Source organism: Apium graveolens, chromosome 3, assembly GCF_009905375.1.
Source record: "Apium graveolens cultivar Ventura chromosome 3, ASM990537v1, whole genome shotgun sequence".
NCBI classification, from domain to species: Eukaryota; Viridiplantae; Streptophyta; class Magnoliopsida; order Apiales; family Apiaceae; genus Apium; species Apium graveolens.
The window spans coordinates 77678593-77694908 of record NC_133649.1 but is presented as its reverse complement, the minus strand read 5'-3'; positions in this window follow the sequence as shown (position 1 = coordinate 77694908).

Sequence of the window (16316 nt, the reverse complement as noted above, 5' to 3'; positions counted from 1 at the left end):
CTCCTCCCTTCAAGACTTTCAGGTTTTCTAGGCTTTACTAATGGCTGACAAGAATTCCGAGAGAGCGGCGAAGATTGCCTCGGCTTCAAAACGAGGTAAGGATATCGAGATCCGTTCTTCATACATGTCTTTAATCGATATGATTAACACTAAGGGGGATGAATATCCCTCTACTGCACATCTCGATTCTTTTAATCATTGTAACACTTGGCACAACATTGATTTCAATAAACTAAATGCTCGTTATAACGTCCTTCCTCCTTTTAGATTAGTTCCAGTCTCTGGTGGTGACCGTACTTGCCACTGGAGACCCGACACTCTCTTCATTTACACAGATGCCCTTAATGCTGGGCTTAGGTTTCCTTTCCATCCTTTTATTCCTCATCTTTTTGGCTGATTTACAAATCAACCCGTGTCAGCTTCCTCCAAACGCCTGGAGGAATATTCTATGTTTTATGGTTTGTTGTCTTAGGGAGGGCTTTCCTCTTTCTGTAGCCATTTTTAGGAAGGTCTTTCAGTGTTATAATAGTTCTTCCAATATCTGTGGCTGGGTCTATGTCAAGCAAAGGCCCAAAAGCAAACATATCTTTAACAGCGCCTCTATTCCTGATAATAATCAAAATTGGAGGAATAGTTTCGTTGGGTTACGTTGGGAGAATGGTGACTGGGGCACACTTTTTCGATCTTCCTTTGGGAAGGTCAGTGATGGTAGCCTCAAATCCATTCACCTAACTCCTGAAGAAATTATTATCTATAATGGGCTTACTCAGGATGATGGCACTACCACCAGCTGGACTCTCTTAGAGGAGTTTTCCCTGATTCATGTGGGACTATCCTCTGTTTCTCAACAGGGTATTTTTCTTCCCTTCTCAACTTTATTTCATTTCATGCATTATTAACATCACTCATTTTGTCTTTTGCTTTGTTTCGCAGCTGCCAAGGAGATTAACGAGGACAATGTTCCTCTGGTTGAAGAGACTGCTAGGATGAAGAAAGCTCGGCTCGCAGGCCTTGACACCCGGGGAAAGGCGACAGAGCCTATCTTCTTGAGAAAGCAAAAAGAGCCTATGGGGGAGGCTTAAACTGAAGGAGTTGGGGGCCATAGTGCTCCTATCACTGTTGCTGCCCCTACTGCTACTGCCACAGGCGCCTTCCAGCCTCTCTGGGGATTCCGCCGAGGGGACACCGTGGTTGGTTCCACGAAACATGCTTGGGATTGGTCCTACCATAGCGTGACTCCAAAGGACTTTACTGATGTGGTGGCCACCCCTGACCTTGAGAGGATTAAGCTCATGGGAGCCCAATCTCTGGCTTCGGTATGCCTTCTCTCTTTTGAACTTATCTTTCATTCTTGTAGCATTTTCTTGCCTTATACTTCGTTGATTGCTTTGTTTCAGTCTAACGCCTATTTTCAAGGCGCCGTGAGGCAAGTCGAGTCATGGAAGCGGGCTTCTGATAAGGCCGAGAATGCCCTCAGGAGGCAACAGAAGAAGTATGCTACCCTGGAGAAGAAGCTCAAGCGCAAGGAGGAAGAACTCGGAGAGTCTAACGCCGAGCTGGTGGTGCTTCGGGCGGAGAAGGATAAAGCTATAGACAACTATCTGGACTCGGAGGAGTTTGCCCAATCCATGAGGATTAGAGATGATTCAGTCTTTCCCGGGTTTTTTAGGACTGGTTGGGACACGGCCCTTGGGACCATGAACGAGGCTTGTCCTGATATTAACCTGGCGGACTATATCTGCCCTGATGACGAGGCTTTGCTACAGAGGTTTCGTACCCGAGTAGTTGTCTCGGACCATGTTCCTCAGGATCCACTCCTTCCTCCTCCCGAGTCTTCTTCCAGACCTGCTGAGGACGACAGCTCTTCCTCCTCCTCCGAGACGACAAAGACATCCAGCGAGAGTGGAGAGGACGATGATATGGATACCGAGGGTACCTCAGCTCCTTAGAGCTTTTTCAGCCCTGCGTGGCTTGTTTTTTTTATCCTATTTTCGAGACTTTATTTATCGAACTTTTGTAATATCTATCAGATCTATTTCATTTATCACCTTCTATGCTTGCATCCATGAATTTGATTTTTATTTGTTAGGCCACAAACATACTTTGAAGAACTCATGAATTTCGTAAAATTGTCTGGGATTCGTCCCTTACACAAGTAATAATAAACTTCGTAATAAAACTAAAACATATAAATCCTAAGCAAGCAAAGCTTCAAGGTGCTTTTCAACCTACTCGCCATCCTGACGAGTGAGAATCGTATCCGGCTGCCCTACACATAGTAAACCTTCAGGTTTTGTGCATGCCAAGTTCTCGGGACTTCAAAACCATCCATAGTCTCTAGCTTGTAGGTTCCTCTACCTTGAACACTCTTGACTCTATACGGCCCTTCCCAATTCGGGGCAAGCTTTCCTTTTTGTCCTACACCAGATGCTTCTATCTTCCTCAAGACTAGATCGCCTTGTTTAAAAAACCTTTCTTTAACCCTTAGGTTGTAGTAGAATGAAGCCTTTTTCTGATATTCTACTATCTTTGCATGTGCCTTATCTCGCACTTCATCGATCAGATCCAGGGCTAACCTCTGCCCTTCCTCATTTTCTTCTGCGTTGAAAGCCTGAATCCTTGGAGAGGAATGTGATATCTCTACTGGAACTACTGCTTCTTCCCTATATGCTAACATGAAGGGAGTTGCTCCTGTCGTGACTCTACAGGTAGTCCTATAGGCCCATAATATGGGAAGTATCTCATCCACCCAATTATTTCTTGACTTCTCGATCCTTTTCTTTAATCCATCCAGGATTATTCGATTTGCTACTTCTGCTTGCCCATTAGCTTGTGGGTGAGACACAGAGGTGAACCGTAACTCAATTTCATTTTCTTCACAATACTTCTTGAATTCCTCGTTGTTGAATTGTGTTCCATTGTCAGTGACGAGGATACGGGGAATTCCATATCGGCACATAATGTTTTCCCACAGGAATTGTGCAACCTGCTTAGTTGTGATTTTGGCCAAGGGTTTGGCTTCAATCCACTTGGTGAAATAATCAATGGCTACAATTAGAAACTTCCTTTGTGCCGTGGCCATAGGGAAAGGCCCTAGAATGTCCATCCCCCACATAGCAAAGGGAATAGGCGAGTTGATAGAGGTCAGCATCTCGGGGGGTTGTCTAACAACTGGTGCATGCTTCTGACAGTGATCACACTTCTTTATATATTCTTTGGCATCAGCCATCATTTCTAGCCAATAGAAGCTTAAACGGGTTATCTTAAGAGCTAAGGCCCTGCCCCCCAAGTGTTGTCCACAAATACCTTCATGCACTTCCTCAAGAGCCAAGCGTGCCTCATCGGGCCTGAGACACCTCAAGTAAGGAACCACGAAAGATCTTTTATACAGAATCCCATCTATCAAAGAGTACCTTAGTGCTCAAACAGTTAACTTTCGTGCTTCAGTTGCATCACTTGGCAACCAACCGGTCTGAATGTGAGCCTTGATGGAATCAATCCATGACGTCCCCAAGCCTATGGGAGCCACAAGCTTAACGTCTATGCTCCGTGTCTTCAAAACACGGAAGTACACACTTCCTGAACTTTCTTCAATCTCAGACGAAGCGAACTTTGATAGCGCATCTGCTTTAGCATTTTCTTCCCTTGGAATGTGTTCAACATGACATTCATTAAATTGGGTCATCACAGCCCTTACTAGGCGAACATACTTAGCCATCGTATCATCCCTTGCCTCAAATTCTCCTTTTACCTGGGATATGATCAGCTTCGAGTCTCCACGGACCTTTAAGTTTTTGACTCTAAGTGTCCCAGCTAGACCAAGGCCAGCAATCAGGGCTTCATACTCTGCTTCATTGTTTGTGGTTGGGAAGTCTAGCTTCATAGCATACTCAATTAGGAATCCATCAGGGCTTTGCAAAACCAACCCTGCTCCACTGGAATTTGTTTTTGATGCTCCATCAAAATAGAGAACCCAATATTCTTTCTCCTTGTCCCTATTATCGACTCCCTTGTCTTGAGGTATGGTATCTTCCTGTCCCCTGACTTCTTGGTTGGGTATGGTACATTCCACCACGAAGTCAGCTAGTGCCTGGGCTTTTATGGCTGTACGTGGCTTTACTTGAGATCGAACTCTCCCAACTCTATTGCCCACTTAATCAGTCTCCCACTTGCCTTGGGACTGTGAATAATGTTTCTCAGCGGCTGATTTGTTAGCACTTCAATCTGGTGAGCTTGAAAATAAGGACGTAGCTTTCTTGAAGCCATTACCAAGGCTAAAGCGAATTTCTCAATAGTTGAATAATTCAACTCTGCACCATGCAAGATTTTGCTGACATAGTATACGGGTTTCTGGACTTTCAGTTCCTCCTTAACCAACACCGCGCTCAAGGCGCTTTCTGAAACAGCCAAGTACAAGAATAAAACTTCACTCAGAACTGGCTTGGCCAACAATGGGGCCTGGCCCATATATTTCTTTAATTCTTCAAATGCCTTCTGATTTTCCTCACTCTATACAAAGTCTTTAATGTTCTTTAGTGACTTGAAGAATGACAAGCACTTGTCTCCTGACTTGGAGATGAATCGTCCTAGCGCAGCAACCCTTCCTGTGAGCTTCTGAACATCCTTGATAGTTTTTGGTGGTTCCATGTCCAGGATCGCCTTTATTTTATCGGGGTTAGCCTCAATTCCTCTTTTTGAGACCATCAATCCCAAGAATTTTCCAGATCCTACTCCGAAAGCACACTTCGTAGGATTTAACATCATCTTGTGGTACCTCAGGACCTCAAAAGCTTCCCTTAAATGGGCTATATGATCAGTCTTTACTAGACTCTTGACTAACATGTCATCAACATAAACTTCCATAGTCTTACCAATAAGATCCTTAAAAATTCTATTCACCAACCTTTGATAGGTGGCTCCTGCATTCTTGAGACCAAACGCCATAACAAGATAACAATAAACACCAAAGTCAGTGATAAATGATACCTTTGGAATGTCATCCTTATGCATTTTGATCTGGTTGTATCCGCTAAATCCATCCATGAAACTCAGCATCTCATGTCCAGCAGTGGCATCAATCAAAGTATCAATTCTAGGCAGCGGAAAATAGTCTTTGGGGCATGCATCATTCAGATCAGTGAAGTCTATACACATCCTCCACTTTCCATTAGCCTTCTTCACCATTACAGGGTTTGCTAACCACTCCGGAAATTGAATCTCCTCAATGAAACCAGCCTCTAAGAGCTTTTCTACTTCCTGTTTTATAGCCTCTTGTCTTTTCGGGGCAAAATTTCTTTTCTTTTGTTTCACTGTCTTCCGGCTTGGATCCACGTTTAGCTTGTGAGTAATTAACTCCGGGTCTATGCCTGGCATATCAGCTGCTGACCATGCAAACACATCACTATTTTCTTGTAAAAATTTCACTAACTTCCCTCTAAGAGGCTTCTCTAATGTGGCTCCAATGAAAGTCATCCTCTCAGGATTCTCGTGACTCAATCTGCCTTAACAAGATGCCTACGTACCTTGCTGATTGCCAAGGATCAAGTCAAAAAATGTAGTTCTGATTTGTGGGGTGAGGCCCCTTATATAGATGTGGGAGTCCTTGAATTGGACTTGGTATAGGAGACTTGGTGGACAAGCCTCTGAATTAGGATAGACTTAGGAGTCCTAGGAAGTAGGAAGCTGATTTCTTATCCTTTTAGGTCCCCTTGAGGTTAATCTATAAGGATTTATATCCTTATCGGGACTCTTCTCAATAGCTGATTTTTCCCTTATTAATTAATTACGAAATTAATTAATAATCAGGGCTTTTGGGCCTTTTTTATTCCACCAGGCCTGATCTGGTCCATCAGGCTTAACCTTTCTGGTCTGAATATCATACATTTTATTATTGGGCCTAGCAGTCCATTAATTATAAAATCAGGACTTATTTATCCCTATCATTTGCCCCCCAACGTATTCAGTGAACTTTTGCCCAGGTCCTCCCTTCTTGGGGGTTGAATCAGGGTTTGTTCGGTTCTAGGATATTTGTCCTTTGCAATATATTCTAAATCAGCTTTCCGCTTCTTGCCTCCAGTGGGCTCATTACTTACTACGGTCTTCCTCATACTTTCTTCAACCTTGATATACTTCCCTGCCCTCTCTTGGAGCTGCAACATGCTCTCAGGGGGTCGTTTGGCCAAAGACATCTTGAAAAACTCATCCCTAGTTCCTTGTTGCAGTGCTATCATGGCTACCTTATCATCAAGGTCTAGGACTTTTAAAGCCTCCTTTGTAAAACGATTCAGGTAATCTCTCAAGGATTCCTTAGCTCCCTGCACAAGACTCATAAGAGATGCTGAACTTTTCTCATGGACTCTTCCACTGATGAATTGCTTAATAAAAGCCTGACTTAATTCTCTGAACGATCCAATAGAATTTGGGGGCAGGCGACTGTACCATCTTTGAGCCATACCCGACAGGGTTTGAGGGAAGGCCCGACACTTTATAGCATCATTCACGGGTTGCAGCAGCAGTGCATTAGAGAACGTCCTAACATGATTAGCGGGGTCTCCCGTGCCATCATAGGCTTTGATAGTGGGCATCTTGAATTTCCTTGAGATATGGGCATTCATTATCTCTTCTGTGAAGGGTGGAGTTGGATCATCAGGATCTCCAAGGGGAAGGAGATTGCTTGGATCAGTTCTTGGGACAGCAGCCCTTCTTCTTACCGGACCATCCAGGTCTATGACAGGAGGAGGATTTCTCCCCCTAGGAGGTATCTGGGGTCTGGTGGCCTGGTGAGCCTCCAAATCACGCCTCATCCTTTGGATTTCAGCCTCATGAGCCCTGATCCTTTCCTGCACTTCTTGGGGATTCGCCCCTGGGGTGCTTTGGGGGTGTTGCCTTCCATCGGCCATTGGCTCTTTTCCAGGACGCCTCCTTCTCGGGGCCACTTCATCATCCGAAGATTCGGAGTCTCTCTCAGTGTAAGGACCAGAAAATTCCCGATCCTCAGGAATAGGACCCAAACCTCTTATATAGGGGGCTGACTGCCCTCGTGCTTCGCCTCGCCCAGCATATCCGCTTCCTCCAACCTCAGGGCGAAGGGGCATCCCATAAGGGGGGTTAGTAGTAACAACAGTTGAATATTCATACCCGACGGGTCGAGAATTCACAGGTATATGTACTTGTTGAACTTGAGGATTCGTACCTTGAATAATCGAGGGAGTTGTCCCTTGTGGCTGAGGTTGAGTTCCCCCTATCTGGGCATCCCCCTGAGTAGATGCATATGTCGAATGGGGCGGAACCTCCACGGTTGATGAAATCACCTGAGTTGTCCCTGATGGTGTTCCTTCCTCCAGAGCTCCAATTGTTCTCCGTGTTCTCGCCATGGTTGTTGTTGCGTTTCCCACAGACGGCGCCAAATGTTATGGATAAAAAACTAAGGTTATTATTTGTTGTATTTATTACTAAGATTCGGGAGCTCAAGGCCTTTAATGGCTGCTCTCGTGTTTCGTGGCTCAATCTGCCTTTACGAGATGCCTACGTATCTCTGTGAATTAGATAATCAAGCCAAAAAACATAGTTCTGATTTGTGGGGTGAGGCCCCTTATATAGATGTGGGAGTCCTTGAGTTGGACTTGGTATAGGAGACTTGGTGGACAAGCCTCTGAATTAGGATAGACTTAGGAGTCCTAGGAAGTAGGAAGCTGATTCCTTATCCTTTTAGGTCCCCTTGAGGCTAATCTATAAGGATTTATATCCTTATCGGGACTCTTCTCAATAGCTGATTTTTCCCTTATTAATTAATTACGAAATTAGTTAATAATCAGGGCTTTTGGGCCTTTTTTATTCCACCAAGCCTGATCTGGTCCATCAGGCTTAACCTTTCTGGTCTGAATATCATACATTTTATTATTGGGCCTAGCAGCCCATTAATTATAAAATCAGGACTTATTTATCCCTATCACAATGAGAGCTGCAACTGGAAATGAGCCATCTGTCCCCAAGCCAAGACATGAATGGTCTGATCCTGATATTAAACAAGTCAGGAAGGATAAAAAGGCCATGAATATCATGTTTAATGGAGTTGATGGTGATATGGTTGACAACATTATCAACTGCAAAACTGCCAAGGATGTTTGGGATACAATACAGATCATCTGTGATGGCACTGAGCAAGTGAGAGAAAACAAGATACAACTACTGATTCAGCAATATGAGCATTTTTATAATGAAGAAAGTGAGTCTCTCACTGACATTTTTAGTAGGTTTCAAAAACTGCTAAATGCTCTAAAGTTTCATGCAAGGGTCTATCAGACAAAAGACTCCAATCTGAAATTCTTTAGATCTCTTCCAAAGGAATGGAAGCCAATGACAGTCTCATTGAGAAACTCACAAGATTATAAGGAGTTTACTTTGGAGAGACTGTATGGCATCCTGAAAACTTATGAGCTTGAAATAGAGCAAGATGAGAGGATGGAGAGAGGAAAGAAGAAAGGAGGGTCCATTGCACTAGTTGCTGAGTTAGAGAAAGAGAAGGAGATGAAGATGGAAGCTGTTGACTCAATTTCAAGGGTCTGTGAAAGCAAGGGCAAGGGGCTTGCAGTAGAAAATGAAGATTCTTTGAGCCAAGATGACATGGAAGACATTGATGAACATTTAGCATTTCTTTCCAGAAGATTTGCCAAGCTCAAGTTCAAAAAGAACTTTGGAGCAGCCAAGCCAAATAGAAACATGGTGGATAAATCAAAATTCAAATGTTTCAAATGTGGCTTGGTAGGGAACCTTGCCAGTGAGTGTAGAAAGTCAGATTCCAGTAAGAAAAAGTTTGAACCAGTGGATTATAAGCAAAAATACTTTGAGCTGCTCAAACAAAAAGAAAGGGCTTTCATTACACAAGAAAACGACTGGGCAGCAGGTTGTCTGGATGAAGATGAAGATGTCAGCTATGTCAATCTAGCCCTAATGGTCAAGTCTGATAAAACAGAAATAAGTTATTCAAGTAATCAGGTAATTACTACAAACCTTGCACATTTATCTAAAGCTGAGTGTAATGATGCTATAAATGACATGTCTATAGAGTTATATCATTTGCGTGTTACACTTAAGTCTCTTACTAAAAAAATGCTAAAATCAAAGAAAATAATTTATTTTTGAGTGAGAGAAATAATGTGCTAGAGTCTCAGTTCATTGATTTTGAAAAATTAAGAATTGAGTGTAAGATTGCCAAGGAGGAATTAACTGAGTCCTTGAAGAAAGAAGAAATTTTGAAGAAGCAGCTCGAGCGTGAACAGGAGGTGATTAAGGCATGGAAAACATCTAGAGATGTCCATGCTCAAATCACCAAATTTCAAGGAATTGAGTCCTTCTGTGATGCAGCCTGGAAAAAGAACAAGGAGAAACTAGAACCAAATTTGGTGGATGGAGTGCTAACAGATGTAGACTCGACGGATGATGAGGGTCATCCGTCGGATAACAAAAAGGGTTATCCGTCGACTGATGAAAATCCTCATCCGTCGGCTGTAAGCAAGCCTATCAGTAAAGCCAAACTTGTTAAGTTGAATGAAAAATATGGATCTGTTTCCAAGAACTTTGTTTCAGGAGAATCGAGTCAAGTTAAGAAAGGGAAAAAGGCTAATGTTGGTCACATGACTGTCAAACAGTCAAGTGACAGACTTGAAAAGATTGAGGTGAAAACAGAGGCTAAAAAGAAAAATAATAGAAATGGTAAAGTAGGGATTAACAAATACAATAACTACACACCTGATAAATATGCTCCTAGAAAAATCTGTGTCAAGTGTGGTAGTGTAAATTATTTGTCTGTTAATTGCAAATTTGCCATGCCTTCTCCCATGTCTGTGCCACCTCACTTCCCCAACATGAATGCCATGTCTCCTATGCCTATGAATGCTATTTCTGCACAGAATATGAATGCACAGTTTGCTAATATGCCATTTGCACCTAATCCTTATTATGTTGCATTTAGTATGCCACAAATGCCATTTAGCATGCCTTACTGGAATAACATGTTCACTAATAGCATGCCATTCCCTGTTGATTATAATATGCATGATAATTCTGTTGTAATGAATGGTTTCAAAGGCCTAACTCAAATGACCAAGGATGAATCTGATATCCCCAAGTCAAATGAGATAAACCCTAAGAAACAGAAAAAGAAAGCTAACAAGGCAGGACCCAAGGAAACTTGGGTACCAAAATCAACTTGATTTGATTTTGATGTGTGCAGGGACACAGAAAGAATCTTTGGTACTTGGATAGTGGTTGTTCAAGACACATGACTGGTGATTCTACCCTGCTCACAGAGTTCAAGGAGAGAGCTGGCCCAAGTATTACTTTTGGAGATGACAGCAAGGGTTATACTGTGGGATATGGCTTGATTTCAAAGGACAATGTCATCATTGAGGAAGTTGCCTTAGTGGATGGTCTCAAACACAACTTGTTGAGTATCAGCCAGCTTTGTGATAAAGGCAACTCAATAACCTTCAACTCAGAAGCCTTTGTTGTGACTAACAAAAGAAGCAACAAAGTGGTTCTCACTGGTATGCGAAAAAGAAATGTGTACCTAGCTGATTTTAACTCATCTAATGCAGAATCTGTTACTTGTCTTCTCAGTAAAGCAAGTCAGGATGAAAGTTGGCTATGGCACAAGAAGCTGTCCCATTTAAACTTCGAGACCATGAATGAGCTAGTAAAGAAAGAACTGGTTAGAGGCATTCCTCTAGTGAATTTTTCTAAGGATGGACTGTGTGATGCTTGTCAAAAAGGGAAGCAGATTAAAGCATCATTCAGGAAGAAACTTGATTCAATAATTGAAGAACCTTTGCAACTGCTACACATGGATTTGTTTGGACCAGTCAATGTGTTGTCCATCTAAAGGAAAAGATTTTGCCTAGTAATTGTAGATAATTTCTCAAAGTTCTCTTTGACATATTTCCTGAAGTCTAAAGATGATGCTAGTGAAATCATCATCAATCACATAAGGCAAGTTAATATTCATCCTGATTTCAAGGTTAGAAGAATCAGGAGTGACAATGGAACTGAGTTCAAGAATTTAGTCATGAGAGCATTCTGTGAGGAAAATGGGATTCTGCATGAGTTTTCAGCAGCAAGAACTCTATAACAGAATGGAGTAGTGGAAAGGAAGAACATATCACTTATTGAAGCTGCAAGGACAATGCTTGAAGAATCTAAACTGCCAACATATTTCTGGGTTGAAGTTGTAAATACTGCATGCTACACTCATAATATTTCCCTGGTTAATCAAGCAAGATGCATGACTCCCTATTAATTGTTCAAGAACAAGAAGCCAACTCTAAATTTTCTTCATGTCTTTGGCTGTAAATGCTATATTCTGAGAAATTAAACTGATCAAAATGGGAAGTTTGATGCTAAAGCAGATGAAGGAATTTTTGTTGGATATGCTGTTGGTAAAGCATATAGAGTCTACAATCTAAGAACCAACATTATTGTGGAATCAAAACATGTTGTGTTTGATGATAAAAAGATTGAAGGACTTCAAGATGGAGATTACCATGAGAGCCTCAAATTCGACAATGTGGAGATGGTTAGTGATGACAGTGATGATGAAAGTGATCAAGAAATAGTATCAAAGGATAATGCAAAAAAATCTACTACCAATGAAGCACAAAACTCAACATATGTCGAGTTGCATAATGCTTCATCCGTCGGGAGGCAATCTGCCTTATCCGTCGGGAGACAACTAGCTTCACCCGCCGGTACTCAAAATTCACCATCTGTCGGGTTATCAAAAGGAGCAGGAAGTTAGGATAGATCACCTATAGAAAGTTCCCCTTTCTCAAATCAAAGATCCAAAAACTCAGGGGGAGTTCCTAACAATCAAAACTCAATCACACATCAAGACAACAATGAGGCCTCTTCATCTAGAGCTAATCTACCTCAACAAATGAAATGGACAAAAGATCACCCCTTTGAGCTCATAATTGGTGATGTTTCTTCTAGAGTTCAAACCAGGAGAGCAACTCAAGAAGAATGTCTATACAATAGCTTTCTTTTTAAGGAAGAACCAAAGAAGGTAGAAGAAGCTTTGTTGGATCCTAATTGGATTTTAGCTATGCAGGAGGAGCTAAACCAATTTGAAAGGAATAATGTATGGAAACTGGTGCCCAAGCCTAAAGGAAAGAATCCAATAGACACCAAATGGGTATTCAGAAACAAGATGGATGAAAATGGCATAATAGTCAGGAACAAAGCTAGATTGGTTGCTAAGGGCTATTGTCAACAAGAAGGAATAGATTTTGATGAAACATTTGCTCCTGTTGCAAGACTTGAAGCCATTATAATCTTCTTAGCCTATGCAGCCCATGCCAATTTCAAGGTCTATCAAATGGATGTCAAAAGTACCTTTCTGAATGGAGATTTGGAGGAGGAAGTCTATGTCAGTCAACCTCCTGGTTTTGAAGATCCAAATTTTCCAGAACATGTCTATTATCTTTTGAAAGCACTTTATGGATTGAAGCAAGCACCTAGAGCCAGGTATGACACTTTATGAAAGTTCCTTTTGGAAAATCATTTCACAAGAGGTACTGTAGATAAAACTTTATTCTTTAGAAATGTTAATGGCTCTAGTATACTTGTTGAAATTTATGTAGATGATATTATTTTTGGCTCTACAGATGAATAACTTTGCAAAACGTTTGCCAAATTGATGCAAAGTAAGTATGAAATGAGTATGATGGGAGAACTAACTTACTTTCTTGGTTTGCAAGTTAAGCAAGTTAGTGATGGAATATTCATTAGTCAAACTAAATATATTTTTGATCTTTTAAAGAAGTTTGATCTAATGGATTGCACATCTGCAAAAACTCCCATGACTACTGCAACTAAGCTTGAATTAGACACTACTGAAAAGTCTGTGGATATTTCAAGTTATAGGAGCATGGTTGGCTCACTTTTGTACTTAACATCTAGTAGGCCAGATATAATGTTTGCTACATGTTTATGTGCTAGATTTCAGGCTGATCCTAGAGAATCTCACTTAATAGCTATTAAGAGAATTTTTAGATATCTCAAGGGATCACCAAAACTTGGCATTTGTTACCCTAGAGATTCTGATTTTGATCTAACTGGTTATTCAGATGCAGATTATAGAGGTTGTAGAAATGAAAGAAAAAGTACAACAGGAACCTGTCAATTTCTAGGAAACAAGCTTGTGTCCTGGTTCAGTAAAAAGCAAAATTCAGTTTCTACTTCTACAGCTGAAGCTGAATATATTGCTGCTGGCAGTTGCTGTGCACAAATTTTATGGATGAAAAATCAATTGCTAGACTATGGTTTGCAAGTTGAGAGGATTCCTATTTCTGTGATAACACAAGTGCAATTGCCAATACTGAAAATCCAGTACAACATTCAAGGACAAAGCACATAGATATCAAGTACTTAGGTATGCTTAATTATTCTTAAATCTATATGAGATAATTTGCAAGTTGACATGCAGCCAGAAATTTAATTGATTTTTCAATCTTGGATGAAATTTTAGCTAAGTCAAAATTTACATCTCGACGAATGATCTTTATCCATCGAGTTTGATCATCCGTCGGTATACTATTTGTGTAACACCCCCAGATCCGGGGTCGGGGATCCGGGTCGTCACGAGTTCCATCTCCCTTAATAATACTTAATCTTAACAATCAACCAACTACTGCGTACTGTGACCCCACAATATACACACACACACCACAAGTTATAGTCCCAGAGATGACTGCCAAAAAATAACACAAGTCATTTTATTCCACAATTATAAGCCATTACACCTCAAAAGGGTTTCTGAATAAATTTACATTTCTTTGCCATTATTACAATTCATATTATACATAAGTCTGGTTCATCAATAGTTGAAAACCTAGCCTATTGGTAGCTCCTACCTCAGCTACGGCGGCATCAATGCTTCCGGAAAACTGCGGAACGTTTTCTAACCGCTTGCGAATTGGAAGCTTGGTCTTGTTCATCTTTTCTATCTGTTGTTGTGTGATGAAAGAAGAAAGCAAGGGTGAGCAACAAGTCCACCAAAATAATGTGTATAATCATTAACAATATATGAGCATTCTCATAGTACTCAAGAAAGTCTTGGTCAAGAAGAAATGAACCAAGTTTGATATCTTAATGCGACCAAGTCACAAAATATTCAGTATATATATATATAAACACTTTTCACAATATTTGAAATCCTCTGACATGTATAACATCCACAGAGTTCCAGTTTATAACTTTATAAAAAATATCATTTGATGCAAACATCATTTTGAAAACTCGACCCTGCCAACACTCAACAATCGCCCAACCGTAGCCTTTCTATCGAAGTGCTCTGGGTAGTGTTGCAGAAATATCCAATTGGATGATGAACTCATTACGGGAGTTTGCCGCGCCAGGAAGACCACTTACGATGATCAGTCGCAGTAGTGCAACCCCACCATTTTCTACATGTAGAGGAGAACCTGTCGGATTTACTTGTCAACCGAACACTGGACTCCTAAGGAATGTACCGTCTTAGCGGAACTTCCAGGCCATTTGGGCCAATAAATAAGGCTGGGCCGGCGCCACTCGACCACTTACGCCACTCCTAGTTCAGATGAAATCCATGACTCTGAAACGTAAAGCTCGTTCCCCCTTTCCCCAAGTAGAAACTTGTTGATACGACTCCACCAAGAAGACGTATCTAGTTGGAAAGGAGAACTCGCCGATATTTCCCAGGCGATGCCTGTTAATGGATTAACTTGTTCCAAGAATTTTACTTCCCGAGTGTTGGGTAAGTAATCAAAAATTCTTTTATCAAAATAGCAACCTTGTTGCGAATATACAATACACCACAGAGCCGGATCCCTCAGGTTTTGAGCGAGTATTTAAATCCCCTTCGAAAGGAGGATCTTAAATATAAAAATGAGTTTTGGGATCCGCTCTAACTTTAAAAATCATTTTGAAGACTCGCAAAACATTTTTAAGAATGTTTGGAGTGATGCTGATTTAATAAAATAAATCAGTCCCAATATATTAGAAAAAATCTTAATATTATTATTTAAATAATATTCTCATAAAGAATAATCTTTATAAAAATAATTGAAGTAGAAGTTTTAAAACTTATACTTGCAATGTATATTAAATAACCAAAGATATACTTATACGAAAGTACTATCTTTATTTGAATAATCAAAAGTGAGTTTGATTATCGACACATTATTCTTTAATAAAATTAAGAATAATAATTAGTAAATAATCGGAGTCATAAATTCTCGAATGAATATTCAAATAATAATATTCATTAATAAATTAAGCGGAGTCATAAGTCCTCGAATGAATATTCAAAATAATATTCAATAATAAAATAAACGGGGTCATAAGCCCTCGAATGAATATTCAAAATAATATTCATTAATAAAATAAATTTATCGAATAAACCTTATTTGATTCATAGTTTTAAAAACTATTCATATATATATATATAAATATATATATTATACTCGGGAGCATCGACTCCAGGTTTTAGAAAATGTTCACCTCTGGGTCCCCTATACTAAGGGTACATGCAATTTACCGCTTATCTCTAGCATAGGTATTATCAACTGAATCAACAAATATATCTATCAAGATTACGAAACAGGCATGCATATATACCATATCACATGCTACAATATATCGCAAGAATTTGCTAAATAACCATTATGCATCTATCACAAGATAATGCATGTACAAATGTATACATCATAACAACAATATAACGGATAGAAAACTTGCCTGAGCAACTGGGGGTTATGAATGGCTTGGGACGAGTCTGGTAACCTATAAACAACATATAAGTTGGAATTAAACCAAAGTCACTTATAAATCTATACTTTAACCAATTTAGACTCTAACGCTCGCTTTGCGCTTACTGATTCTCTTAAGTCGCTCGAGTACCCTCGGCTCCACCATTTTTAATAAATTAACCATTAAGAGTTTTAAGGCGATTCTTTCGCGAGTGTCTTTCCAACTGCCTAATACACTTTACATAAATGTTTCATACTCCAATTAGTCCTTTTAGGTCTTTAACCTATGTTTCAAAGTAAGGCGAGGGGTAATGGTTCGTTCGCGAAACGACGTTACTTAAAATGGTCGTTTCTCCTAAACCGTACATCGGAATCAAACGAACCACATGTCAAAACGAAGCTCGTAACATGAACTATCTAATCATGGAAATGGTCAAAACCTAGCAATGAGTTCACGGGTCCTAATGTTAAGAACAAAAACAGTCTAAAGTAAATCGGACATTACGACGGCTATGTTTACGCGATTACCCAAAT